The sequence below is a fragment of the Schistocerca piceifrons genome, chromosome 3, assembly GCF_021461385.2.
Source record: "Schistocerca piceifrons isolate TAMUIC-IGC-003096 chromosome 3, iqSchPice1.1, whole genome shotgun sequence".
Classification (NCBI taxonomy): Eukaryota; Metazoa; Arthropoda; class Insecta; order Orthoptera; family Acrididae; genus Schistocerca; species Schistocerca piceifrons.
In genome coordinates this window covers 709736081-709762800 of record NC_060140.1, presented here as the reverse complement: position 1 = coordinate 709762800, position 26720 = coordinate 709736081, and positions in this window count along the sequence as shown.

Sequence of the window (26720 nt, the reverse complement as noted above, 5' to 3'; positions counted from 1 at the left end):
TCTCTCTGTCTCTCTGTCTCTCTGTCTCTCTGTCTCTCTGTCTCTCTGTCTCTCTGTCTCTCTGTCTCTCTGTCTCTCTGTCTCTCTGTCTCTCTGTCTCTCTGTCTCTCTGTCTCTCTGTCTCTCTGTCTCTCTGTCTCTCTGTCTCTCTGTCTCTCTGTCTCTCTGTCTCTCTGTCTCTCTGTCTCTCTGTCTCTCTGTCTCTCTGTCTCTCTGTCTCTCTGTCTCTCTGTCTCTCTGTCTCTCTGTCTCTCTGTCTCTCTGTCTCTCTGTCTCTCTGTCTCTCTGTCTCTCTGTCTCTCTGTCTCTCTGTCTCTCTGTCTCTCTGTCTCTCTGTCTCTCTGTCTCTCTGTCTCTCTGTCTCTCTGTCTCTCTGTCTCTCTGTCTCTCTGTCTCTCTGTCTCTCTGTCTCTCTGTCTCTCTGTCTCTCTGTCTCTCTGTCTCTCTGTCTCTCTGTCTCTCTGTCTCTCTGTCTCTCTGTCTCTCTGTCTCTCTGTCTCTCTGTCTCTCTGTCTCTCTGTCTCTCTGTCTCTCTGTCTCTCTGTCTCTCTGTCTCTCTGTCTCTCTGTCTCTCTGTCTCTCTGTCTCTCTGTCTCTCTGTCTCTCTGTCTCTCTGTCTCTCTGTCTCTCTGTCTCTCTGTCTCTCTGTCTCTCTGTCTCTCTGTCTCTCTGTCTCTCTGTCTCTCTGTCTCTCTGTCTCTCTGTCTCTCTGTCTCTCTGTCTCTCTGTCTCTCTGTCTCTCTGTCTCTCTGTCTCTCTGTCTCTCTGTCTCTCTGTCTCTCTGTCTCTCTGTCTCTCTGTCTCTCTGTCTCTCTGTCTCTCTGTCTCTCTGTCTCTCTGTCTCTCTGTCTCTCTGTCTCTCTGTCTCTCTGTCTCTCTGTCTCTCTGTCTCTCTGTCTCTCTGTCTCTCTGTCTCTCTGTCTCTCTGTCTCTCTGTCTCTCTGTCTCTCTGTCTCTCTGTCTCTCTGTCTCTCTGTCTCTCTGTCTCTCTGTCTCTCTGTCTCTCTGTCTCTCTGTCTCTCTGTCTCTCTGTCTCTCTGTCTCTCTGTCTCTCTGTCTCTCTGTCTCTCTGTCTCTCTGTCTCTCTGTCTCTCTGTCTCTCTGTCTCTCTGTCTCCCTGTCTGTCTCCCTGTCTCCCTGTCTGTCTCCCTGTCTCCCTGTCTGTCTCCCTGTCTCTCTGTCTGTCTCCCTGTCTCTCTGTCTGTCTCCCTGTCTCTCTGTCTGTCTCCCTGTCTCTCTGTCTGTCTCTCTGTCTCTCTGTCTGTCTCTCTGTCTGTCTCCCTGTCTCTCTGTCTGTCTCTCTGTCTGTCTCCCTGTCTCCCTGTCTCTCTGTCTCCCTGTCTCTCTCTGTCTCCCTGTCTCTCTCTGTCTCCCTGTCTCTCTCTGTCTCTCTCTGTCTCTCTCTGTCTCTCTCTGTCTCTCTCTGTCTCTCTCTGTCTCTCTCTGTCTCTCTCTGTCTCTCTCTGTCTCTCTCTGTCTCTCTCTGTCTCTCTCTGTCTCTCTCTCTCTCTGTCTCTCTGTCTCTCTCTCTCTCTGTCTCTCTGTCTCTCTGTCTCTCTGTCTCTCTGTCTCTCTGTCTCTCTGTGTCTCTCTCTCTCTGTCTCTCTCTCTCTGTCTCTCTCTCTCTCTGTCTCTCTCTCTCTCTGTCTCTCTGTCTCTCTGTCTCTCTGTCTCTCTGTCTCTCTGTCTCTCTGTCTCTCTGTCTCTCTGTCTCTCTCTCTCTCTCTCTGTCTCTCTGTCTCTCTGTCTCTCTGTCTCTCTGTCTCTCTGTCTCTCTGTCTCTCTGTCTCTCTGTCTCTCTGTCTCTCTGTCTCTCTCTGTCTCTCTGTCTCTCTGTCTCTCTCTCTCTCTGTCTCTCTGTCTCTCTCTCTCTCTGTCTCTCTGTCTCTCTGTCTCTCTGTCTCTCTGTCTCTCTGTCTCTCTCTCTCTCTGTCTCTCTGTCTCTCTCTCTCTCTGTCTCTCTGTCTCTCTCTCTCTCTGTCTCTCTGTCTCTCTCCCCCCCCTGCGGGTCCAGGGTAAGAATAGGCCCGAGGTATTCCTGCCTGTCGTAAGAGGCGACTAAAAGGAGTTTCAACCGTTTCGGCCTTCTATGTGATGGTCCCCCTTAGGGTTTGACCTCCATTTTTCAAAATTCTACAGAAGTACGAGCCATTTGGGGAAGGACCCCTTACATGGTGTACCACTGGTCCTAAGTGCACTAAGACCTTGGCACTCAGCATTGCACTGGCGTTGTAACCATACCCACTATTCCTCAAATTGGGCCTCAACGCGTGATGGGTTGTCCAAGTTACGCCCATAGTGCATCTCCATCTGCACCAGCGATCATGATGGACTTTCCATGGCACCAGAAATCCAGCACGGTAGCCAGCCCGTTGTGGTGGGGTCGTCATGTACCCTCTAGGTTGTAGCCCCCTGACAACACAGGGATCGTACTGCCGATAACTGAGCTGCACCCTCCCCACGTCGGCCAAGGAGTAGATGCCCGTCTCCTTGGGGCATCAGGACTCCCGACAATGGTCATCCTGCCAGGTGGCCCTTGCTGCGGCTGGGTGGCGCCCGTGGGGAGAGCCCCTGGTCGGAGTGGGTGGTATCGGGGCGGACGTTTCGCAGATGAAACGTCAACACGTATCAGGTCGCTCTGCGGCCGAGTTTTTCAAAAGAAAAGGTACCGTTTCTAGTCCTGGTTCTCCTGCCCTTTCCCCCTTGGCCACTCCATGGGAGGAGGGACAGGCCTGCCGGCTTGGGGCGAAGTACTTCCCCCGCTATTTGGTCTGTTCTCGAACCGATGGGGGGACATTCGCCACCTCCAAGCCCATGTTCTTTGTTCAGCACATTGAGGACATCTTCGGGGAAATCGAGGCTCTCAGCAAGATGCGTTCAGGGTCCGTACTTATCAAGACCACCTCCGCCACACAGTCGGCGGCGCTCCAGGCGTGCGACCGCCTAGGGGACATCCCAGTATCCATTGTCCCACATCTGGCACTAAATAGGACGCAGGGGGTTATTTTTCATCGTGACCTCCTGCTTCAATCTGATGAGCTCAGGGCCAACCTGGAGCGCCGAGGCGTGCATTTCGTCCTGCGAGTCCAGCACGGCCCCAAAGACCATCGCATCGACACCGGGGCCTTGATCCTCGCCTTCGAGGGGGACCTTCTCCCGGAGAAGGTAAAGGTGATGTGCTACCGGTGTGACGTGCGACCTTACGTCCCGCCTCCTATGTGCTGTTTTAGGTGTTTGCGCTTCGGGCACATGTCATCACGGTGTGAGGCTGAGCCCCTTTGTGGCGATTGTGGACGTCCTCTTCGTGAGGAACATACATGCACCCCACCACCTCGGTGCGTTAATTGTCCTGGCGTCCACTCGCCTAGATCCTCAGACTGCCCCGCATATCAGAAGGAGAAGAAGATAAAAGAAATCAAAACTTTGGATCGGCTCTCTTATTCTGAGGCCCGGAAGAAGTACGACCGCCTCCATCCCGTGTCATTGACCACTTCGTTCGAGTCAGTTGTGTCCACTCCTTCCGCGGTATCCTCACCCCTATCCTGTCCCCCCTCCGCCTCCTCCGCCCATCAGGGGGCTCTGCCTCTGCCTCCCAAATCCCTCCCTTCCAAATCCTCCTCCCCCGTGGCCCCCACACCCTCTGCCCCAGGGGCCACCCTTCCTCCTCCTCCTCCTCCTCCTCCTCCTCCTCCTCCTCCTCCTCCTCCTCCTCCTCCTCCCCCCCCCCCACGCCACCTGAGAAGCGATCCTCTTCTCAGGCGTCCATCGGGGAAACGTTCCGGACCCCAGCTTCCGAGGTCCGGCGTTCCAAAACGGACCCCGCGTGTGAGGACCTTCTTCGGGTCCAGCCCACCATCCCTGTGCCTCCTCGGCCTTCCAAGAAGGCCTCCAAGAAGAAGTCTCTATTCCCCGTCTCCACCCCGGCGCGTTTCGTCTGACGCTTCATCCGTGAGTCGCTGCTCCCGGCCGTCCTCAGTTTCGCCGGGACGCTCTGCTGCCAGGCGCTCCGCCGGCCTTTCGTCGACACATGATGCGGCCCCTCCTACACAACCAGGGACAGCGGCCGCGGCTGGCGAAGAGTCGATGGAACCGGATCCGCCTCCCGTCGGTTGTAGCGTTGTTCCCTCGCAACCTAGCCCTCCGCGGCCGTCGAGGTGACCAGCTCTTCCCCCGTCTCGTTCCCCCAACCTTTTGACTAGTGATGGCGTTGTTTCATTGGAACATAAGAGGTATTCGATCTAATCGGGAGGAATTACAACTGCTCCTCCGCCTGCACTGTCCGCTCGTCCTTGGTCTCCAGGAAACCAAGTTGCGCCCGACTGACCGTATTGCCTTTACCCACTATACCTCGGAGCGGTATGACCTCACCCCTGTGGACGGTATCCCAGCTCATGGTGGGGTCATGTTGCTCGTTCGGGACGATGTCTATTACCATCCCATCCCATTGACCACCCCACTCCAAGCAATAGCTGTCCGCATTACTCTTTCTGCTTTTACCTTTTCAGTTTGTACCATCAACACTCCACCGTCATCTGCTGTTAGTCGGGCTGACATGATGCACCTGATCGTTCAGCTTCCCCCGCCGTTCTTATTGTTTGGCGACTTCAATGCCCATCATCCCCTTTGGGGCTCTCCTGCATCCTGTCAAAGAGGCTCACTCTTGGCGGATGTCTTCAACCATCTCAATCTTGTCTGCCTCAATACCGGCGCCCCGATTTTCCTCTCGGACTCTACTCATACCTACTCCCACTTGGATCTCTCGATCTGTTCCACCACTCTTGCCTGTCGGTTCGAGTGGTATGTCCTTTCTGACACCTATTCGAGCGACCACTTCCCCTGTGTCGTTCGTCTCCTGCACCACACCCCATCCCCACGTCCTTCGAGCTGGAACATACTGAAAGCTGACTGGGGACTTTACTCCTCCCTGGCGACCTTTCCGGACCACGATTTTCCCAGTTGTGACAGTCAGGTCGAATACCTCACGGCTGTTATCATCAATGCTGCCGAATGTTCCATTCCTCGTACTACTTCTTCTTCACGTCGCGTTTCCGTCCCCTGGTGGAACGAGGCTTGTAGGGACGCTATCCGTGCTCGACGACGTGCTTTACGCACCTTTCGCCGCCATACTACATTGGCGAATTGTATTGAATACAAACGACTCTGAGCGCAATGCCGTAGAATCATCAAAGACAGCAAAAAAGCTTGTAGGGCCTCTTTCACCAGCTCCTTTAACAGTTTTACTCCCTCTTCCGTCGTTTGGGGTAGCCTGCGCCGGCTGTCGGGCCTCAAGGCCCACTCCTCGGTACCTGGCCTGACCTCAGGTAATGAGGTCCTTGTTGATCCTGTGGCTGTCTCCAACGCCTTTGGCCGCTTTTTCGCGGAGGTTTCAAGCTCCGCCCATTACCACCCTGCCTTCCTTCCCAGGAAAGAGGCAGAAGAGGCTCGGCGACCTTCCTTCCACTCGCTGAATCTGGAAACTTATAATGCCCCCTTTACTATGCGGGAACTCGAACGTGCGCTTGCACTGTCCCGATCCTCTACTCCGGGGCCAGATGCCATTCACGTTCAGATGCTGGCACACCTTTCTCCGGCGGGCAAAATCTTCCTTCTTCGTACCTACAATCGCGTCTGGACCGAAGGTCAAGTCCCCAGGCGTTGGCGTGACGCCGTTGTTGTTCCTATACCCAAACCCGGGAAGGATAGACACCTTCCTTCTAGTTACCGCCCCATTTCTCTTACAAGCTGTGTCTGTAAGTTGATGGAGTGCATGGTTAATGCTCGGTTCGTCTGGATTCTTGAATCTCGACGACTACTTACTAATGTCCAATGCGGCTTTCGTCGCCTCCGCTCCGCTATTGACCACCTTGTGACCTTGTCGACATTCATCATGAACAACTTTTTGCGAAGGCGCCAAACGGTGGCCGTGTTCTTCGACTTGGAGAAGGCTTATGATACCTGTTGGAGAGTAGGTATCCTCCGCACTACGCACAGGTGGGGCCTACGCGGTCGCCTGCCCCTTTTGATTCCTTTTTAACGGATCGAAAGTTTAGGGTACGTGTGGGTTCCGTATTGTCCGACGTCTTCCTCCGGGAGAACGGAGTGCCTCAGGGCTTCGTCTTGAGTGTAGCCCTTTTTGCCATCGCGATCAATCCAATTATGGATTGCATTCCACCTAATGTCTCAGGCTCTCTCTTTGTCGATGACTTCGCGATCTACTGCAGTGCCCAGCGAACATGCCTCCTGGAGCGCTGCCTTCAGCGTTGTCTAGACAGCCTCTACTCATGGAGCGTGGCAAATGGCTTCCGGTTCTCTGAAGAGAAGACGGTTTGTATCAACTTTTGGCGATATAAAGCGTTCCTTCCGCCATCCTTAAATCTCGGTCCCGTTGTTCTCCCATTCGTGGACACAACTAAGTTTCTAGGGCTCACGTTGGACAGGAAACTTTGTTGGTCTCCACATGTCTCTTATTTGGCGGCCTGTTGTACACGTTCCCTTAATGTCCTCAGAGTCCTTAGCGGTTCATCTTGGGGAGCGGATCGCACTGTCCTGCTTCGCTTGTATCGGTCCATATTCCGATCGAAGCTGGATTATGGGAGCTTCGTCTACTCGTCCGCTCGGCCATCCCTCTTACGCCGGCTCAACTCCATCCACCATCGGGGGATACGACTTGTGACCGGAGCCTTCTACACTAGTCCTGTCGAGAGTCTTTATGCTGAAGCTGCAGAGTTACCATTGACCTACCGGCGCGACGTACTGCTGTGTCGGTATGCCTGCCGGCTGTTGTCTATGCCTGACCACCCCTCTTACCGGTCCTTCTTCGCCAATTCTCTCGACCGTCAGTACGGGTTGTATGTGTCTGCCCCGCTGCCCCCCGGAGTCCGCTTCCGTCGCCTGCTTCGACAATTGGATTTTGCCCTCCCTACCACCTTCAGAGAGGGTGAGAGCCCGACACCACCTTGGCTCCAGGCTCCGGTTCATATTTATCTCGACCTCAGCTCACTCCCAAAGGAGGGTACTCCGGCTGCAGTGTATTGCTCACGGTTTGTCGAACTTCGTGCTCGCCTTGCCGGTCACACCGTTATTTACACCGATGGCTCCAAAACTGATGATGGTGTCGGCTGTGCCTTTGTCGTCGGGGCCGCCACCTTTAAATACCGGCTCCTCGACCAATGTTCCAGCTTTATGGCCGAGCTTTTTGCTCTCCATCAGGCCGTTCAGTATGCCCGCCGCCACCGCCATTAATCGTCCGTACTCTGCTCTGACTCGATCAGTGCTCTTCAGAGCCTTGGAGCTCCCTATCCGGTCCATCCCTTGATTCAACGGATACAGCAGTCTCTCCATTCTTTCGCTGATAATGGTGGTTCTGTCAGCTTTCTGTGGGTTCCCGGACATGTAGGAGTGCCTGGGAATGAGGCTGCGGATGCTGCAGCCAAGGCTGCAGTCCTCCTGCCTCGGCCAGCCTCCCATTGTGTACCGTCATCTGACGTTCGTGTGGATGTATGTAAGAGGCCTGTGTCGTTGTGGTGGGATGCTTGGTCATCCCTCCAAGGAAACAAGCTCCGGGCAGTAAAACCGCTTCCAACTGTATGGACAACTTCCTCCCGACCATCTCGGCGCGAGGAGGTCCTTCTGACCAGGTTGCGGATTGGGCATTGCCGGTTTAGGCACTGGTACCTGCTCTCCGGTGACCCAGCCCCGTAGTGCCCTTGTGGTCAGGCATTAACAGTGCGCCATGTTTTATTGTCGTGTCCCCGTTTTAGTCAATTTCGTGTTGTCCTGTCCCTGCCATCTACTTTACCGGATGTTTTAGCTGATGACGCTCGAGCAGCTGCTCGTATTCTGCGTTTTATAACTTTAACTGGCTTGTCCAAAGACATTTAACCTTTCTACTTATTTTATCTGCATCTTTGTCAGGTCCTTCTGGTGTCCCCCCATCCCCTTGAGTTGTAACAGATTCCATGTGCTCTAACAACAGTGACTGGGCGCTAATGACCTCAGCAGTTGAGCGCCCTTAAACCCAACCAAAAAAAAAATCTGTCACCCCCTCCTCCCTCCCCCTCACCCCCCTGCGGGTCCGGGGATTAGAATAGGCCTGAGGTATTCCTGCCTGTCGTAAGAGGCGACTACAAGGAGTCCCTCCCCCTCAGGGGGGGTAGTTAGCGCCTGCGTCCGGAGACGGACGGTTCCACGACCTCTATTTGCGATCATTTTTGCTTTTTCACTTCTCGTTTCTTCCTTCCTTTGGTTGGTTCCTTTCTTTGCTCTTCTCCACCTCACTGTCTTCCTTACTCTTTCCCTTGCCTTCTCCTCCTTGCCTTCTCCTCCTTGCCTTCTCCTCGGCATTCGAGACAGTCTGTCCTCTCTCTCCCTCTTTTTCCTCTTCTTCCTCTTCTTCCTTCCTCCCTGTGCGCGCCTGAAGGCCGACCCACGCGTTCGCACGCATAGCCGGTGACGGGGTAACGCGTAATTCCCCGCCCTGGGTAGACATGTAGGGCACGCACGTACCCCCTGGTAAAGGCCAGGCCCAGGGAGGGGTGATTGCCTGAGCTGATACCTTCTGACCATGCCGATTGGTCCCTCCATCTGTTTCTCGGGAGGTGTGACCTGAGGTGTAAACATTCACCTAAGGCGGGAGTGCCCTCTGAGAGGGTCCCACAAGGAAGAAGCGCGCCATGGGAGACGCTGGCAATCATGGGGGATTCCTCCGCAATGGATTTCACTCCATCTCTCTCGACTTCCGCCCAAAAACGGAAACTTGACCAGCCACCAGTGACAAAAGTACTACCGCCTGCCCCACAGTTCCTCGTCGTTTCTCGATCTGAGGACGGAAAGAATTTTTCCTCTGTCAACCCTTTCGTTATCCAGAAGTGCGTAGATGCCATAGCCGGATGTGTCAAATCTTGTACCAGGTTGCGCAACGGTACCTTATTACTAGAAACTGAGAGCGCCTTTCAGGCACAAAAACTGCTTTGGGCCACACTCCTGTACACGTTCCCTGTCCGGGTGGAGGCTCACCGAACTTTGAATTCGTCCCGTGGTGTGGTCTATACTAGATCCCTCGACAGATTGACTGACGAGGAGATTCAATCTTTTCTCGCTGAGCGGAGCGTGACGGCTGTCCATAGGGTCATGAAAAAGGTCAACAATGACCTTGTACCGACCCGGACACTTCTTTTGACCTTTGATAGTGTTAAGCTGCCATCGCGCATCAAGGCGGGCTAAGAGGTTTTCTGTTCGCCCCTATGTCCCGACACCTACGCGCTGCTACCAGTGTCAGCGTTTCAATCACACTCGACAGTCTTGTTCCAATGCGGCTAAATGTGTCACTTGTGGCAGGGATGCCCATGAGGGTGACTGTCCACTTCCGTCTCCTCGTTGTGTGAACTGTCAGGGTGACCATGCCGCATCCCCCCGCGACTGTCCTGTCTATAAGGAAGAACGCTGTATCCAAGAAATTCGGGTCAAAGAGAAACTGTCCACCTCGGCTGCTCGCAAGCTATTGGCTAGTCGGAAGCCCACGCTGCTCCCAGCGGGGAAATACAGTACTGTCCTCGCCTCTCCTAGGACTACCAGGGAGGTGGCAACCCAGACATGCGATGTGACCTTCAGCACCACGGTCGTCCGTTCGGCCAGTGCTAAGATCGCGCGGTCGACGTCTCCTCTTCCTCCCATCACCCGACAGACACCAGCCCATTCATCAGCTTCTGCTAAGACAAAGACCCCGTGCAGACTCCCTACGTACCTCGACCTCCCAGCCTTCGACCGGTACTTCCACCAAACGTCCTTCCAAAAAGGCTCATAGGAAGCACAGTTCTCCTTCTCCGCCACGGCGCATTTCTTCTCCTGCGCCACCCAGCGGTTGCCGCCCCAGGCCGTCATCCGTTTCGCCTGGCCGCACCGCTGGTAGCCCAACATCTGGCCGTTCACCGGCGGAAGAAGCTCCCCCTCCCGGCCATCTTCCCAAGATGGCCGATGAACCTATAGACCCAATGGACGATGACTGTCCGCCTACTGATAGCGGCGGCAGTGCTCGCTCGAAGCCAGGCCCTCAGCGGCCTTCGAGGTGACCCCCTTCTTTCATCTTCCTTTTCTTCTTACGATGGCACTTATTCACTGGAATATTCGCAGCATTCGCTCCAACCGAGAGGACTTAAAGTTGCTGCTCCGCTTGCACCGTCCGCTCGTCGTAGCCCTCCAGGAAACGAAGCTACGCCCATGCGATCAAATTGCCTTGGCACACTACACCTCTGTGCGTTTTGACCTACCCCCTGTGGTAGGTATCCCGGCTCATGGAGGGGTTATGTTGCTGGTCCGGGATGATATTTACTACGATCCCATCACGTTGCACACCGGCCTGCAGGCAGTTGCCATCCGCATTACTCTCCCCACTTTCACATTTTCCATCTGTACCCTTTACACTCCGTCGTCTGCCGTTACCAGGGCAGACATGATGCAACTTACTGCTCAGCTACCTGCACCATTTTTGTTAACTGGAGACTTCAATGCCGACCATCCCCTTTAGGGCTCTCCAGCATCCTGCCCGAGGGGCTCCCTGTTAGCAGACCTTTTCAACCAGCTCAATCTTGTCTGCCTCAATACTGGCGCCCCTACTTTTCTTTCGGACAAATCTCACACCTATTCCCATTTAGACCTCTCTATATGTACTCCCCAACTTGCACGCCGGTTTGAGTGGTATGCACTTTCTGATACATATTCGAGCGACCACTTCCCGTGTGTTATCCATCTCCTGCAGCATACCCCCTCCCCGTGCTCATCTATTTGGAACATCTCCAAAGCAGACTGGGGGCTCTCCTCTTCCAGGGCGACCTTTCAGGATCAAACGTTCACAAGCTGCGCTCGTCAGGTCGCACACCTCACGGAAGTCATTCTCACTGCTGCTGAATATTCCATCCCTCACCCTACTTCTTCTCCACGTCGCGTACCGGTCCCCTGGTGGACCGCAGCATGTAGAGACGCTTTACGTGCTCGTCGACGTGCTTTATGCACCTTTAAACGCCACCCTACAGTGGCGAATTGTATCAATTATAAACAATTACGTGCACAGGGTCGTATTATTAAAGAAAGCAAGAAAGCCAGCTGGGCTGCTTTCACAAGCACCTTCAACAGTTTTACTCCTTCTGTTGTCTGGGGTAGCTTGCGCCGGCTATCTGGCACTAAGGTCCACTCACCAGTTTCTGGCTTGACGGTCGCGAATGATGTCCTTGTGGCCCCTGAGGCTGTCTCCAATGCCTTCGGCCGCTTTTTCGCAGAGATTTCGAGCTCCGCTCATTACCACCCTGCCTTCCTCCCCCGCAAACAGGCAGAGGAGGCTAGGCTCGCTCCTCGAATCGTGAAAGTTATAATGCCCCATTCACCATGCGGGAACTCGAAAACGCACTTGCCCGGTCACGGTCCTCCGCTCCAGGGCCTGATTCTATTCATATTCAGATGCTGAAGAACCTTTCTCCTGCAGGTAAAGGTTTTCTTCTTCGTACTTAGAATCGCATCTGGATTGAGGGACATGTTCCCGCATGCTGGCGCGAGTCTATTGTTGTCCCGATTCCTAAGCTGGGGAAGGACAAGCACTTGCCCTCCAGTTATCGACCCATCTCGCTTACCAGCTGTGTCTGTAAAGTGATGCAGCGAATGGTTAACTCTCGATTGGTTTGGCTGCTCGAGTCTCGACGCCTACTTACCAATGTACAATGTGGATTTCGTAGGCACCGCTCTGCTGTTGACCATCTGGTTACCTTGTCGACCTTCATTATGAATAACTTCTTGCGGAAGCGCCCGACCGCGGCTGTGTTCTTTGATTTGGAGAAGGCTTACGACACCTGTTGGAGGGCGGGCATTCTCCGCACCTTGCATACATGGGGCCTTCGCGGTCGCCTCCCTCTTTTTATTCGTTCCTTTTTAATGGATCGACAGTTCAGGGTACGTGTGAGTTCTGTCCTGTCAGACACCTTTCGCCAGGAGAATGGGGTGCCACAGGGCTCAGTTTTGAGCGTCGCTCTCTTCGCCATAGCGATCAATCCAATAATGGATTGCCTCCCAGCTGATGTATCAGGCTCCCTTTTCGTGGACGATTTTACCATCTATTGCAGCGCGCAGCGTACGTGTTTCCTGGAGCGCTGTCTTCAGCGTTCTCTTGACCGTCTTTACTCCTGGAGTGTCGCCAATGGCTTCCGTTTTTCTGCTGAGAAGACGGTCTGTATTAACTTCTGGCGCTACAAAGAGTTTCTCCCACCGTCCTTACGACTCGGTCCCGTTGCTCTCCCATTCGTGGAGACAACAAAATTTTTAGGTCTTACATTTGACAGGAAACTTAGTTGGTCTCCACATGTGTCATATTAGGCTGCCTGTTGTACGCGTTCTCTAAATGTCCTCCGTGTTCTCAGTGGTATGTCGTGGGGAGCGGATCGAACCGTCCTACTTCGCCTATATCGGTCGATCGTCCGCTCCAAGCTGGATTATGGGAGCTTCGTATACTCCTCTGCACGGCCATCCATCTTACGCCGCCTCAACTCCATACAACATCGGGGTTTACGACTTGCGATCGGAGCGTTTTATACTAGTCCCGTCGAGAGTCTTCATGCTGACGCTGGTGAGTTGCCACTCACCTACCGGCGCGATATACTGCTTTGTCGGTATGCCTGTCGGCTACTGGCAATGCCCGACCACCCGTCTTATCGTTCCTTATTTGAGGACTCGCTCGACCGTCAATACGGGTTGTATGTCTCTGCCCTGCTACCCCCTGGAGTTCGCTTTGGTCGCCTCCTTCAACACCTTAATTTTTCACTCCCTGCAACCTTTCGAGTGGGCGAGAGCCTCACGCCACCTTGGCTCCAGGCTCAGGTTCGCGTCCACCTTGACCTCTGCTCGCTCCCGAAGGAGGTTACCCCCGGTTCAGTCTACCACTCCCGTTTTGTCGAACTTCGTTCGAAGTTCATTAATATGACCTTCATTTATACAGATGGCTCTAAGACCAATGACGGGGTCGGGTGTTCTTTTATTGTCGGGGCACAGTTTCAAATACCGGCTCCATGGCCATTGTTCGGTCTTCACAGCTGAGCTCTTTGCCCTCTACCAGGCTGTTCTTTACATCGGCCGCCACCGACATTCTGCATATGTCATCTGCTCCGATTCCCTGAGCGCTATCCAGAGCCTCAGTGATCCATACCCGGTTCACCCTTTCGTGCACCGGATCCAACGCTCTCTTCAGCAGCTGGTGGACGTCGGTCCTCCGGTTAGCTTTATGTGGGTTCCTGGCCATGTCGGTATCCTTGGGAACGAAGCTGCAGATGCCGCGGCCAAGGCTGCGGTCCTCCAGCCTCGGACAGCTTCTTGTTGTGTCCCTTCATCAGATTGTAGCAGGGTCATTTGTCGGCGCATTTTATCGCTGTGGCATGCCGATTGGGCTGCACTTAGACAACAAGCTTCGGGCCTTGAAACCTCTTCCCGTGGCTTGGACGTCCTCCTCACGCCCTTCTCGGCGGGAGGAGGTAGTTTTGGCCCGGTTACGTATTGGAGACTGACGTTTCAGCCATCGCCATCTGCTGACGGCTGCGCCGGCGCTGTTCTGCCCATGTGGGCAATTGCTGACGGTCCGCCACATTTTAACGTCCTGTCCGGATTTTAACACACTGCGTCTTGATCTTGGCCTGCCATGTACTCTAGAAGCCATTTTAGCGGATGACCCACGAGCAGCTGCTCGCGTTCTTCATTTTATCAATTTGACAACCCTCTCTAAGGACATTTGATTATGCTGTTTTCTTTTTTTAATCCTATACCTGTCAGTCTGTCTTTTATCGTGTTTTCCGTTTCGTTGCTGTTTTAAACTTGACTCGCGGTGCATTCCTAACGTAGTCTGGGCGCTAATGACCGTTGAAGTTGTGCGCCCTAAAACCACAAAAAAAAAATCCCTCCCCCCTCGCCACAATTTCATTACTTCCAGTACCGGCATTTAATTTCTCATTCGAACAAGCAAGCTTTTCCTGCTATAGCTACAACTGTTGCCACTAGTTTCCTAATTCTTCTATTCATGTGATACAATGGAAAGTAACTTGGTGGAGAATCAACTTCCCTCAGTTCACTTGCCTCCGCAACAGATTAGTTGCCTGAAGCAAAAAGATATGCTTACCCTACAAACATTAAGCAAGAAAGGCGTTGACTCAGAGCCCTGTTACTGCTGCTTCCTACTTGGAGGTGGTTGAGGAAATCTAACATAAATTTTCTACTGGAAGTGGTAGGTAAGAAGCTTTGTGCGTAGGCACAAGGGTACTGGTTTTAGACAAAAATGTTTACACTTCTACGTGTTTAGATAGGCAGTCGGCTTGCCTGTTAAATGAGTTAAATGTAGAGTTTGTAGACAATATGAGCTTACTATCTATCTAGAGAATTCTAAGAACGTGGCACTGTTGCAGAAATATTTCACTGTCCCATTATCTTCATTAATATCACGATCTTCAAAGTCACAGTATAATCGAATTACGGGTGCAGAATTTGTAGTAATTGGTTCTGAATTTCCGGACTTCACCGTGTATAACGATCAATTGTTGGTTCAGCTGGTTCTCCCGTGATAGCGTCTTACACGCACAACGCTTACTTTATCTGTATCTTAACTTAAACGTGCTGAGACATGACTTCAGCTGTTGGTCACGTCTACTTCAATGTATCTTAATTTCGCTGTAAGTCAGTATATGTTTACATGTCACATATTTTTCGTACATAATTCGGTATTCCTCGATCTGCCTTTCAGTGTTCGCGATCTCGCCTTCTAACGCTTGTACACACAGTGGTATTTAAATGGTTTCACTTCTAGAGTGTCCGATGAGCTCATTCCTGTACTACACCTGTGTCTGTTTACGTGCATTATTCATCTCGCTTTAAAAGATCCTAACATGATTGTTTGATTCCACTCATACGCATAAAAGCATCTTCCGCTATACGTCTATCATACCAAACTGGTGTATTGAATGTTTTTGACAATCGCTAAGTTCGCGTATTCGATGTGCGATACACAAGTCAGTAACTTTAATACAGTAACTAATACTGAAATATAAACGTGCAGTGTGCATGTCGCACTTACGCGTAATAGTACTGATACCTAAAATGAGATTCCTTACGGAAATGTGAGCCATACGCCTTCGGACGGTTAACAGTATCCCTTGAAAATACGGAACGCAGGATCTCATTTTGCGTGTTTTTTTTTTTTTTTTTTTTTTTTTTTTTTTTTTTTTTTTTTTTTTTCCTCAAACCAAAAGCCGACATTAGTTGACAAAGCCTTCTTGTCTCCTGAATAATTCTGCCTTGCAGACTAATACAAAGTTCATGATTTGGTGTTGTTCTCTATTTATATCTCCGCATGTTCCGACGATCATCTTGTACGTACGTTACACGTTCTGTCTCCATTTAAGGGATGTCGATGGTTCACGTGAACCACCTTTTCCTGTTCTGCTCAATATTTCTCCTTGCAAGCTTTCACCACAGTGACCTTACGAACCTCAAATGCGTATGCTCTTTATGATTCATTTTAGAATAGTAGATTCGTACCACACGCTTCCCAAATACTCTCGCATCGTACAAAGTCGTGTCGGAAAAGGCAAACGGTTTACAGACAGTACTTACGTGCACGCTTCAGCCGTAGTCGGTAGCTCGTGGTCTAGGGGCTAGCGCTGCTGCTTCTGGGTCACGGTATCCCTGCTTAGATTCCCGGCCGGCTTGGGATTTTTTCTGCCCGGGACTGAGTGATAGTTTCCCTCGTCATTTGTGACTGACTACATTGCATTTTGAGAAGAAAATGGATTGTGTAATAAGTTGGAACTCTGAACGGACGCTGATGACAACGCAGTTGAGCGCTACACAAATCATCACTTCGGCCGTAGGCCAAAACGACCTCGATTGATAGAAGGCACACAATGAAAATGCATCACAACCAAGCTCGTAGCAGAGAAGCGAGGGCACTGTTCACGGATGAAAGACCGCCGTTTTTATGGACGAATATGAACAGTGGCCGAAGATCGGAAGGATAGGAAAGGCAACGAAAAGAAACCCAAGGTTAAAACGGAAACGGTTTGCTTAAAACATTTAACTGAGTAACAATCTCCATTACGGTCGTTCCAGTTTCCTGTGCTAGGCTTAGGTCACAGGTCGGGAAGTTACAAACAGCTAAGAAAGAACGTACGGTTAGTTCCTAAAAGTATAAGCAAAATTACGTAATTTCACATCGAACATCGTGCAATGCTACTTCGGACATAGCAAATGGGACGCTAAGTATTGTCAGGTAATAACCTGAGGTTAATAGGATGACGCCGCGTTACTCCTAAAACATACGAGTATTAGTCATTTAGGACTCCAAATTTAAAAGCCGTTAGCTTCAAAATTAGTCAAAGCACAGAACAGCCAAACCTAGAACTTCCAGTATGTCGTAACAGCTATGTAAAATGTGAATGATAGAAGAGATGTAACGGAGTCTAACAACCCTTACCTTATCGAGATACGTCAAATGAAATTAAATTAAGGTGACAAATTATGGGATGCCACCTCTTGCTGGCGTGGTGGAGCAACTCTACTTCGCATGGGGATTTTGTGTCAAACTGGCGTCGGTTATGTCACATAAATTTTAGATGCGATTCATATCGGACGGTCTGGGTTGCGAAATAATAAGCTTGAATTGCCCAGGACGCTCTTCAAACATTCGCGGACAGTTGTCTACAATTCATCTTCGCTACGATACGGATCGTTTCTAGGTAGCCGAACAGACCTGTTCAATTCCTGACTGGGTTCACTTGGGCCAGAGGCCCCATTGCATTGCATGTAAACAGTCCACACTGCTATGGAGCTGCCATCAGCATGCATAATGCCTTGTTGACAATCTGGGGCCATGACGACGTTGGGTGTGCGTCACACTCGAACCCTGCCATACAGTATTACAAAGTGAAATCGGGACGCACCTGACAAAACCAGTTTTTTCAGTTGCCTACGTCCAACAGATAGGGTCACGTGCCTGGAACAGGCGCAGCAAATACTGTCAGCAAAGGCACTCTCGTCCGTCGTCTGCCGCCGTAGCCCACTAACGCCAGATTTCGCCTCCCTGTCCTAACGGGTGCGTTCGTATTGATACCACATTTATTTCTGCTGTTACTTCAAACATTGTCGGTTTGCTAGCACTCACTGCACGCAAATACCGCTGCTGTGGGCAACTGTGTTGTCTGTGGTGAGAGGTAATGCATGGAATTTGGAATTCTCGGCACACTCTGAATTCCCTAACATTCCAAAACGGAATGTAACACGCGTCTAGCTCCAGCTCTCGTTCCACATTCAAAACCTGTTAATTTTCGTCGTCCGGCCATAGTCATGTCTGATAGCATTCACATAAATCACTACAGTACAAATTAAAGCTCCTTACATGCACTGTCCTATACATAGAGTACGCGGCATTTCTGTACATGTACATATCGCTTTCCAATGACTTTAGTCACTTCAATGTAAGTGCCGTCGCAAAGCTGCTGTTGCGTCTAGCTCGTGAAATCCACTGTTCCAGCTACAGAGCAGTCAGGTCAAGCGTCCACTTCACAAGAGTCGGAAGCAGTGGTCGGCACGTGCGCTCGTAAGCTGAGAGCAGCGGCCGGCGCCTGTTTGCGCTCAGCGACGTCGCTCTTCATGTTCTGGCTGGGCACCTCGTTCTGGCTGCTCGAGCGCCTGCCGCTGGTTGGCCGCTTCCTGTCTGAAACCCCCGCGTCGCCGTCTCGCTCCAGCGGGATCTCCACGGCCTCGTCCTACTCGTCACTCGCCGATGAGCCGACGGCTGAGGAAGCCCGGGGCAGCCAGCTGCCGCCACAGATCTCGGAGGCGACACAGTGACTACTTCAAATGCAGTTAATTCAAACAAAATAGTTTCACTGTTAAATTGTGAAAATGTGTAACTGTTATGTGTTTTAATGCTCTTAGTAGCTTTTCGTGCTAAACATACGTTGTAAAAAAAAAAAAAAAAAAAAAAAAAATGCTGATAATAAATTTTCAAAGCTAAATTTAAACTGCACTCAATTATCTTCACGTATTGGAATTTGCTATGACCTTTCATCTTCTAAAATGCATGTAGCTGAGTAAACTTCACGACTCAAGTTCTTTCATAAATACTAATGGTTCATTAAGAATTGAAGGACGAATGACGTTCAAACGATTTCTAGCACTACCAAATTTGCTTTAACTAAGTTGTTCGGTAAATGGTAAAAATCATCTCGATCCATCTCTCACGGATAGTAGAATATAGATTTTTGACAGCGATTCATGGCTGGTAATAGTTACATATCGAATACTTTTTACTTCTGGGCATGCACAATTACTGTGCCTCGTTCATACACGACAAGATTGGAAAATTTTCTTAAGACAACTTACCTTACACGAAAGTGCTAGATCATGCCAGGAAAGTGCACTAGCTTCACTTACAATATCCGTGCTACTAGGCCATCATCAGTGTGGGAATGTTTCTCCTAATGTTTCCTTTCGAACTCCAGAAGACGTCTTTAGAAGCAAAGCGCTTTACATCAGCAGAGGTCTCCCGCAAACGGAGAGGAAGCGTTAACAAAAATTATTCAAACGGCTTTGAGCACCATGGGACTAAACTTCCAAGGTCATCAGTCCCCTAGAACTGAGAACTACTTAAACCTAACTCAAGGACATCACACACAACCATGCCCGAGGTAGGATTCGAACCTACGACTGCAGTGGTCGCGCGGTTCTACACTGCAGCGCCTAGAACCACTCGGCCACGTCGGCCGACGGAAGCGTTAACACGAAGTGTAACACGTCAGAGTTAAGAAGCCCGGAAGTTTCGAGTGAAATAAACAGGAAATTATTTGAAACGAACACACTCGTGGTAAGTCAACCGGTACCTTAGGGGTTGCGAAGCAACTCAAACGCTTGATACGGGCAAATCTTCAGGTCCAGATTGTATACCGATTAGGTTCCTTTCAGATTACTCTGATACAATAGCTCCCTACTTAGCAATCATATACAAACGCTCGCTCACAGATCTGTACCTACAGATTGGAAAATTGCGCAGGTCGCACCAGTGTTTAAGAAGGGTAGCAGGAGTAATCCATCTAACTACAGACCTATATCATTGACGTCGGTTTGGAGTAGGGTTTTGGAGCATATACTGTATTCAAACATTATGAATCACCTCGAAGGGAACGATCTATTGATACGTAATCAGCATGGTTTCAGAAAACATCATTCTTGTGCAATGCAGCTAGCTCTTTATTCGCACGAAGTAATGGCCGCTATCGACAGGAGATCTCAAGTTGATTCCGTATTTCTAGATTTCCGGAAAGCTTTTCACACCGTTCCTCGCAAGCGACTTCTAATCGAGCTGCGAGCTTACGGGGTATCGTTTCAGTTGTGCGACTGGATTCGTGATTTCCTGTCAGGAAGGTGGCAGTTCGTAGTAATAGACGGCAAATCATCGAGTAAAACTGAAGTGATATCAGGTGTTCCCCAGGGAAGCGTCGTGGGACCTCTGCTGTTCCTGATCTATATAAATGACCTGGGTGACAATCTGAGCAGTTCTCCTAGGTTGTTAGATGATGCTGTAATTTACCGTCTAGTAAGGACATCCGAAGACCAGTATCAGTTGCAAAGCTATTTAGAAAAGATCGCTGTATAGTGTGGCAGTTGACGCTAAATAACGAAAAGTGTGAGGTGATCCACGTGAGTTCCAAAAGAAATCCGTTGGAATTCGATTACTCGATAAATGGTAGAATTCTCAAGGCTGTCAATTCAACTAAGTACCTGGGTGTAAAAATTACGAATAACTTCAGTTGGAAAGACCACATAGATAATACTGTGGGGAAGGCTGGCCAAAGGTTGTTTCATTGGCAGGACACTTACGACATGCAACAAGTCCATTAAAGAGACAGCTTACACTATCGTCCTCTGTTAGAATATTGCTGCGTAGTGTGGGATCCTTACCAGGTGGGATTGACGGAGGACATCGAAAGGGTGCAAAAAAGGGCAGCTCGTTTTGTATTATCACGTAATAGGGGAGCGATGTGGCAGATATGATACGCGAGTTGGGATGGAAGTAATTAAAGCAAAGACGTTTTTCGTCGCGGCGAGATCTATTTACGAAATTTGTCACCAACTTTCTCTTCCGAATGCGAAAATAATGTGATGAGCCCAACCTTCATAGGTAGGAATGATAATCAAAATAAAATAAGAGAAATCAGAGCTCGAACAGAAAGGTTTAGGTGTTCGTCTTTCACGCGCGCTGTTCGGGAGTGGAATGGTAGAGAGCATGAGGTAAGTTAACTTCCTTTCAGTGCATATCTCACCTCATTCTTTCGAGCAAACAGTACATACTCAAAATGTTCAGGTATTTTGCCAAGTAAACAGCCTAAGTTACACCGAACAGTGCAGGTAATCATGAACACTCACCTTCTTAAGCGTTCAGCAATATTTTATTTCGTGGATATTTAAAGTCAATCACCAACTTTCTCTTCCGAATGCGAAAATATATTGTTGACACCCACCTATGTAGGGAAAAATGGTCATCATAATAAAATAAGAGAAATCATAGCTATTATAGAAAGATATAGGTGTTTCTTTTTCCATGAGCCATTCGAGAGTGGAATGGTAGAGAAGTAGTATGAAAATGGTTCGATGAACCCTCCGCCAGGCACTCAACTGTTAATTGCAGAGTAACCATTTAGATGTAGATGTTTCCTGTTATGCTTCTAATACAAATCTTATGCCTTTACCTGCTGGAAGGAATCACGAGAGGAAGAAAGGAAAGAAGAAAGAAAAAGAAAGGAAGAAGGGCAGGAAGAATGAAAACGAAAGGAAAGTAAGTAAGTAACTAACTAAGTTCGAATTCCGATAGGAGCCATTGTTTCAAAGGAGCCGTTTCATATTTGCCTTAAGCAGTTCAGGGAAAATGCAGAAAACCTAAATCTGGATGACGGGACGAGGATTTGAATCAGCGTCCTCCTAGTGCTAACACCTTCTACAGGTATCTCTTGTAATGTTGGTTCTAGAAGTTAACGCTCTCGCTAAGGTTGCTGCCTGTTTACTACTACTACTACACTACTACTCTTCTACTACTATTGCTGCTACTGCTACTGCAACCACCACCACAGTAAAATCTCACCATCTTTAGCTCCTTCACCAGGTCATGGAAATTTCGAATGTTAGTAAAAGTTCCGGAGAAAATTAGACATCTGTTTTTAGTGTAGAATATGGTGGAATACTTTCCAAAAGAACGCTCTTCAGAGCTGCTATGAAAACATAACTGATGTTACAAAATTTTGAAAAAAATCGCTTACTTCAACATGTGGGAAACAGAACTACTGACATTTGGATTGGAAACAAGTATATGAATTTCCCAAAGTTTATAGAAGCATGTGGTACATATTTTCTTGTGAACACGTGCAAGTGTACCGAGATAAAAACAAAATACCTTAATAGGTGTGAAAGTGTTCCTCCTGTGTAACGAAAAACGTAGTCGCTGATGATGAATTAGTGTTCTGCTGCACCTTGGAGAGACTTCCAGCGAGGAAGTTTAGAAAACTATAAAAAATTTTTGGTAACATCTGAGGCATCATTATATCGTGTCACGTAGGAACGCATGTTATTTGTGGGTGACACCTACGCGAGTACTTGCATGCCGCTGCCAGGATTTTAGTTCCGACGGCTCTCCGTAATACGACCGAGAACGGTTCCCACTTTCAGAGAAAAAAAAAATTATACTCTTACTGACCCTGTGTCACTGCACCATTCACCCAAACCGCCGATATACACTACAAAAATAACCATAGGCGCGTTAAAGTCAATATTTCCGTTGAAATCGAGCAAAATATATTTGTACCTATTGTTTCCTGCAACCCACGTTTTATCGAAGTGAACTACGAGATTATTGTTCACACCATGCAGTAATTGCACTGCACACAAAACTTAGTTTCTTTCTGCTGAAATGCGTCTGCATTCCTTCAAAAAATTTCGTCCCGTCATTACACTTTCTGAATCAGAAACCATGTCAGCGGAGAAGACAAGGAATGAAAGTTTCTGAGCCAGAGTAATTAATTTTCTCACAGAGATAATCCAGTATTTTTCTAACTGTCGGATACTCTCTTGTCGTAGTACCGAAATACAGTTCTACGCAGTAAGTTTTTGTCAAAATCGTCAAATTCCGTAGATTTCCGTTTTCATTAATAACCCTTGGAGAATCAAAACGTGCTCACCTCTAGAGACTTAGAGATTCTGCTGAGGTTACTGCGCTGTTAATACGAACTACAGTCGATTGGGGAATACCACAAGGCGTTTTTTTCTCTTTTTAAAGAAAAAGCTCTTGATGGCGTTGACCATAGTTTCAATCTCTTCAATGAACTTCACGAGAAAATATCCTCCACCAGCGAACTCGGAAACGAGGCCTGTCAGCTGAATTTTCTTTAATTTACGCTTACGGTAAAAGAAAATAAAATCCCTTTTAATGTTTTTCGTAAAGAAACATATATCGATCAGATAGTACGTGCGTCTTCTATGCACCCACTATCTCATAAGAACGCTTTCTTTCACTCTGCTATTCACAGAGCTACTTCTATTCCACTGTCGAAAGAAAAATAAATTCGAGGAAGAAATTAATATAATCAAAATGTTAGCAGTTAATAGCGATTACGAACCTGCCATAGTGGATAACAACTTAAAAAGAAAACTGTAAAAACAGTTACTACACTCGGCACCTCTATCATCGAGTCCAGCCTAAAAAAGCAATTTTCTTCTATTCCTTTCTTGGGGCCCATCCCCTATCACATCCAACAGCTTCTTCGTAATAAATACAGCTGTAATGTCACCTTCTCAACCAATAATAGTTCGAAAAAAAATTTATTCATAATTTAAAATCGAGCCATTCCCCTTTGAACAACTCTGGTGTCTATAAGATTCTTTGCAACAAATGCTCTTCTTACTACATAGGATAAACTGGACGTGCCTTTAAAGTCGGATATAAAGAACATCTTTTAAGAAAAAATGCTGCTAACACCCAAAATTCGTCTTTGGTTGACCACCTTCTATGTAATTACAGGTCACGCTCCTAAACCTGTTCACGATATCAACATTCTGCACACTGCGAAGAAAGGTCGTAGATTTCATATTCTCAAAGAATTAGAGATTTTTAAACAATTTTCTTGAAATGATGGCCTCATTCTTAATATGCAGCTACAATTACGTAATAAAAGCTTCTTCAACGGCTGTGACTTGATATTTGATATCGTGTTCCCTCGTGCAGTCACCGAAATATTTCTTCTATCTAAGTCGATTCATAACTGTTGGTTCATTAAATGGTTTATATTAACTACATTTCATGTTATACCGTTTTTCTATTCGCTGAACTATTCAGCTCCTTTTGTAACTTTGTAATGGCGTTTTTCAGTCTTTAAACTGTACTTCTAAGCTCCTGCGTAGACAAATTGTTGGCATGTATGCTGCTGTCAGACAAAATATTGCCTCTTAGTTCATGTATTACACATTTCACCTGTCTATATTTGGAATGTTAAGTAGCCGGTTTGTACTTGCGGCTACCAGATGGCACTTTTGGTGTAACGATCATCTGCGCGCAATTGCTAACGCGGGTGCCTCAGTCTGATGCTATCGCAGCTCGACATGTGGTGTAGCCCTTAGTGGCCTGCCTCTATGTTTTCTATATTAATATTTTGTGACTAAAGCGTTATTGCTTCATATTTATTTTATACGTGACATGCCAGTTTTAAACGTTTTATTTCTGAGGAAGGCACTCTTAGAAGTGGCCGAAACCTAGGTCAAAAAGACTTCATTTTCGCGACCGAGTGCTGCAATTGTTTTAATTTTTCCACAAGGCTTTGGTGTCATTTTATGAACTTGTGCAAATTTTATATCATTCGTTGCTTCTTTAGTGCTGGGCAGATCAGTACAAAAAGTCAGTACATTCGATACAATTTTAGATGGTTTTGAAATGTCTTTTCGCCCCTTATACACACCGACCGGAGTAGCACTACACGTAGACACTGGCTCCTGCATTTTGCGCCCTGCCAAACACACGTCATTGCTGCATTACACAGAAGACTGAAACACACGGTCAACACACAAGATCGAGCGGAAACACTTAACATTCAGCTGGCATTGACCTACTGCACTGTTAGGCGTATATTTAGCGACAAAGCTATGAGGCGGGCAAATCACAGCATTTAGAGCCTGATTACTTCAGGCACCTGTTGCGGGCAAATCACAGCATTTAGAGCCTGATTACTTCAGGCACCTGTTGCGACCTTGGGGTTTCTGCTTTCGTGACGGCCGCTTCAGGTGTTTGTTATCTACAAAGAGCAACAGTTAATTTTCATATTACAGCAAGACGGATTTGCTGTGTAGCAACGGAGAATTTTTAAATCTGAAAAGCACCACTGAGTTTGTTGGTCAATACACAGTCACTGTCTGGAACCGCGCGACCGCTACGGTCGCACATTCGAATCCTGCCTCGAGCATGGATGTGTATGATGTCCTTAGTTTAGTTACGTTTAAGTAGTTCTAAGTTATAGGGGACTGATGACCTCAGCAGTTAAGTCCCATAGTACTCAGAGCCATTTGAACCAACACAGCCACTTACTGTTGGGCATCGCAATACTCATTTCATGGTTTTACTTCTGCTTGGTGAACTATTCGTAAAGATTCTGTCTTCATTTGCGTTTACGTGCTATTATTAACCTATGTGAAACTATATGGCGTTTGAGATTTTAGTCACTAAGCACTATTTAAACAATACGTTTTCATTGTTGGCGAGGAGTGCAACCAGCCACAAATACGACGCACTTTTAAAAAGATTTGTTTTTATTGCCATGACCAGTTTCGGGCTATCATGTATAATGTTTATATTCAGACTGCTAACTTTCTCCTTACAAACTCAGCAGCATATCGTCTAATCGTCTATTCCTGCACAGCTCAGGATTACTTGAGTAACACGACATTATAAGTTGTTCGGATAGAGGAAAAATAAAAAATAAAAATTCTAACGACCCTACATTGATTATGTTTAAGCTTTTTCATGCGAACGACCTTGGCAGATGTTTAACGCCGAGGTACTTGTGTGCGACAGTGATTTGTTTATAATTCGAGAGCGGCTTGAACTGCAATAGTTTGCGCACCGTCCCGAAAGCAAGACGAAACGCCGTCCGCTGGGTACATTGCAAGTGCGGACGACGTGCTGACAAGAACAACGTAACGGGAGAAGTCAGCCTTCTAAAGACGGGTATTATACCCGGTATCTGATTATGGGATTAAAATAAAGCTTTTAAAGAATTTGTGGCTGGTGACGTAACTCAACAATCCATAATGTCCTCAGAGTTCATGATATGCAACATGCCTAAAACAATATTTTCAATAATCTTTCGTGCTTAGTGAGAAAAACCTGAAAGGATATTCAGCCTTACGCGGTACACTGTTGGCTTCGTTTCTCTTTACTCAATCATATTTTAGCATTTTTTGTGTTATTTTCAGTGCAATTCTTTAATTGTTCAGTCTAAAATTTATATTGTAACATTTGAATTGCTGAATACAGTTACATGTACGAGTGTTTCCAAATTTTTTCCATTGGAGTTCATGGGGGACTGTACTGTTCCTGACATGTTAAACAACTGATATACGGAATATTGTACTTTTATGATATGGCGAATATCTGGCCTAGGATTTGGAAGCAATTATTTACTTTTGCGCATACCTTACATGACGCTACCGGTTTTTTTTTCTGGTAGCTTTATAACTGTCACAAATTTCACAACCTGTCCCCCACAAACAAAACCGTTTCTGTTTTTCGTTCACTTCGGACCCAAAATAGCGTCATTGAGCATGTTAATTCTGACTTCTGATTCTGTAACATTGTTTCTTGTTATTTTCCGTGTTAGGCCCATTATATTATTTAGTTCAAATGGCTCGGAGCACTATGGGACTTAACATCTGTGGTCATCAGTCCCCTAGAACTTAGAACTACTTAAACCTAACGAACCTAAGGACATCACACAGATCCATGCCCGAGGCAGGATTCGAACCTGCGACCGTAGCGTCACGCGGTTCCAGACTGAAGCCATTATATTATTTCTTAACATGGCTACACATGCATTTTTCTCATAAAAATGTTCGTCCTCTATCGTGTTATTGCGGTTTATGTTCATTTGTTTCGTTGTAAATTTATTTGAAAGGATGTCACGAGAATTTCAATGTGTTTCATTGTGTTTCTTTTCTTAGGCTATGGACTTTTATGTATGATAATTCTATTCCATGCTTAGCTTTCGGTGTAAGTTATTGCTTGTTCTAAGAAATATCAAACCAATTTCTGTGTTCGTTGGGTGATGACCATGCCATTAGCTTGTACTCAAATTTTTTTATGAGATCTATTAACTCTTAACGTTCTGGTGTTCCCATAATTGTTTCGCTAACATATACAAACAGAGAGCAAATGGAAATTAATTGGTAGGTGACTGGCGGTTTTAATCAGTGTCAGCAGTTTCTCTTCCAAGTTTGTTCTGTGTTGCCCTGTTAGTTCTGAATGCTATTTGTTCTGCATTTTGATGTTTATTTTACATCTCTGTATCATAGCCATTCTCCAGTGCTGTTTCCTTTACTTGTTTATTTTTATACTTAAGTGTTCTGTTTAGAATGAAATTTTCACTCTGCCGCAGAGTGTGCGCTGATATGAAACTTCC